This window comes from Centroberyx gerrardi, chromosome 10 (genome assembly GCF_048128805.1).
Source record: "Centroberyx gerrardi isolate f3 chromosome 10, fCenGer3.hap1.cur.20231027, whole genome shotgun sequence".
NCBI lineage: Eukaryota > Metazoa > Chordata > Actinopteri > Beryciformes > Berycidae > Centroberyx > Centroberyx gerrardi.
Genome location: NC_136006.1, coordinates 24393951 through 24396450, shown reverse-complemented (window position 1 = coordinate 24396450; position 2500 = coordinate 24393951). Strand labels below are relative to the sequence as shown.

General features: G+C 57.4%; 4 non-coding genes and 1 pseudogene across 4 annotated transcripts; all 5 read left to right on the top strand.

Moving 5' to 3' along the window:
- The first annotated feature begins 287 nt into the window (after nucleotides 1–287).
- Nucleotides 288–396, top strand: LOC144541338 (5S ribosomal RNA; annotated as a pseudogene).
- Nucleotides 397–791: 395 nt separating this feature from the next.
- Nucleotides 792–910, top strand: LOC144541090 (5S ribosomal RNA). The gene has a single exon (XR_013506305.1). It is a non-coding gene; the product is annotated as a 5S ribosomal RNA (ribosomal RNA).
- Nucleotides 911–1305: 395 nt separating this feature from the next.
- LOC144540639 (5S ribosomal RNA) lies at nucleotides 1306–1424 on the top strand. The gene has a single exon (XR_013505859.1). It is a non-coding gene; the product is annotated as a 5S ribosomal RNA (ribosomal RNA).
- Nucleotides 1425–1819: 395 nt separating this feature from the next.
- LOC144541039 (5S ribosomal RNA) lies at nucleotides 1820–1938 on the top strand. Its single transcript, XR_013506254.1, has one exon. It is a non-coding gene; the product is annotated as a 5S ribosomal RNA (ribosomal RNA).
- Nucleotides 1939–2333: 395 nt separating this feature from the next.
- LOC144540638 (5S ribosomal RNA) lies at nucleotides 2334–2452 on the top strand. Its single transcript, XR_013505858.1, has one exon. It is a non-coding gene; the product is annotated as a 5S ribosomal RNA (ribosomal RNA).
- The last annotated feature ends 48 nt before the right edge of the window (nucleotides 2453–2500 follow it).

Genomic DNA, 2500 nt, shown 5'->3' with positions numbered 1-2500 from the left:
AAGTACAAGGACGACATCACGTCCCGTGTGCCAGCAACAGCTGGCTTTCCCTCGGGGAGGCTGCAAACTTATCACAGCATGCATTTGTGTCCCTGCCGTCGCTGAACAGCGCAAATGTAGGGGAGAGAAAAGACTGCGGCCTTGCTCCCGGTGAGCACAACGGCTGAGGGCGTCAATGATAATAGAGGGCAGAGAAATAGGCCCATTTGGTGGCCGGTTTTCAAAGGGCCCTGCAGTAGGCACAGGCTAAGCCGTGTATAAAAGGCCTCCCTGCCGCCGCCTCAATTGCTTACGGCCATACCACTCTGAACACGTCCGATCTCGGAAGCTAAGCAGGGTCGGGCCTGGTTAGTACTTGGATGGGAGACCGCCTGGGAATACCAGGTGCTGTAAGCTTTTTCATCTTTCTAGGCAGCAGAGGGCGCTGCTCCCTCTCCGGGGGAGACAGGGGGCCTCCAACAACAGTGCTGGCCAGCGGCAGTGCAGTCACTTTTGCAGAGGAAGTACAAGGACAACATCACGTCCCGTGTGCCAGCAACAGCTGGCTTTCCCTCGGGGAGGCTGCAAACTTATCACAGCATGCATTTGTGTCCCTGCCGTCGCTGAACAGCGCAAATGTAGGGGAGAGAAAAGACTGCGGCCTTGCTCCCGGTGAGCACAACGGCTGAGGGCGTCAATGATAATAGAGGGCAGAGAAATAGGCCCATTTGGTGGCCGGTTTTCAAAGGGCCCTGCAGTAGGCACAGGCTAAGCCGTGTATAAAAGGCCTCCCTGCCGCCGCCGCCTCAATTGCTTACGACCATACCACTCTGAACACGCCCGATCTCGTCCGATCTCGGAAGCTAAGCAGGGTCGGGCCTGGTTAGTACTTGGATGGGAGACCGCTTGGGAATACCAGGTGCTGTAAGCTTTTTCATCTTTCTAGGCAGCAGAGGGCGCTGCTCCCTCTCCGGGGGAGACAGGGGGCCTCCAACAACAGTGCTGGCCAGCGGCAGTGCAGTCACTTTTGCAGAGGAAGTACAAGGACGACATCACGTCCCGTGTGCCAGCAACAGCTGGCTTTCCCTCGGGGAGGCTGCAAACTTATCACAGCATGCATTTGTGTCCCTGCCGTCGCTGAACAGCGCAAATGTAGGGGAGAGAAAAGACTGCGGCCTTGCTCCCGGTGAGCACAACGGCTGAGGGCGTCAATGATAATAGAGGGCAGAGAAATAGGCCCATTTGGTGGCCGGTTTTCAAAGGGCCCTGCAGTAGGCACTGGCTAAGCCGTGTATAAAAGGCCTCCCTGCCGCCGCTGCGTCAATTGCTTACGGCCATACCACTCTGAACACGCCCGATCTCGTCCGATCTCGGAAGCTAAGCAGGGTCGGGCCTGGTTAGTACTTGGATGGGAGACCGCCTGGGAATACCAGGTGCTGTAAGCTTTTTCATCTTTCTAGGCAGCAGAGGGCGCTGCTCCCTCTCCGGGGGAGACAGGGGGCCTCCAACAACAGTGCTGGCCAGCGGCAGTGCAGTCACTTTTGCAGAGGAAGTACAAGGACGACATCACGTCCCGTGTGCCAGCAACAGCTGGCTTTCCCTCGGGGAGGCTGCAAACTTATCACAGCATGCATTTGTGTCCCTGCCGTCGCTGAACAGCGCAAATGTAGGGGAGAGAAAAGACTGCGGCCTTGCTCCCGGTGAGCACAACGGCTGAGGGCGTCAATGATAATAGAGGGCAGAGAAATAGGCCCATTTGGTGGCCGGTTTTCAAAGGGCCCTGCAGTAGGCACAGGCTAAGCCGTGTATAAAAGGCCTCCCTGCCGCCGCCGCCTCAATTGCTTACGGCCATACCACTCTGAACACGCCCGATCTCGTCCGATCTCGGATGCTAAGCAGGGTCGGGCCTGGTTAGTACTTGGATGGGAGACCGCCTGGGAATACCAGGTGCTGTAAGCTTTTTCATCTTTCTAGGCAGCAGAGGGCGCTGCTCCCTCTCCGGGGGAGACAGGGGGCCTCCAACAACAGTGCTGGCCAGCGGCAGTGCAGTCACTTTTGCAGAGGAAGTACAAGGACGACATCACGTCCCGTGTGCCAGCAACAGCTGGCTTTCCCTCGGGGAGGCTGCAAACTTATCACAGCATGCATTTGTGTCCCTGCCGTCGCTGAACAGCGCAAATGTAGGGGAGAGAAAAGACTGCGGCCTTGCTCCCGGTGAGCACAACGGCTGAGGGCGTCAATGATAATAGAGGGCAGAGAAATAGGCCCATTTGGTGGCCGGTTTTCAAAGGGCCCTGCAGTAGGCACAGGCTAAGCCGTGTATAAAAGGCCTCCCTGCCGCCTCCGCCTCAATTGCTTACGGCCATACCACTCTGAACACGCCCGATCTCGTCCGATCTCGGAAGCTAAGCAGGGTCGGGCCTGGTTAGTACTTGGATGGGAGACCGCCTGGGAATACCAGGTGCTGTAAGCTTTTTCATCTTTCTAGGCAGCAGAGGGCGCTGCTCCCTCTCCGGGGGAG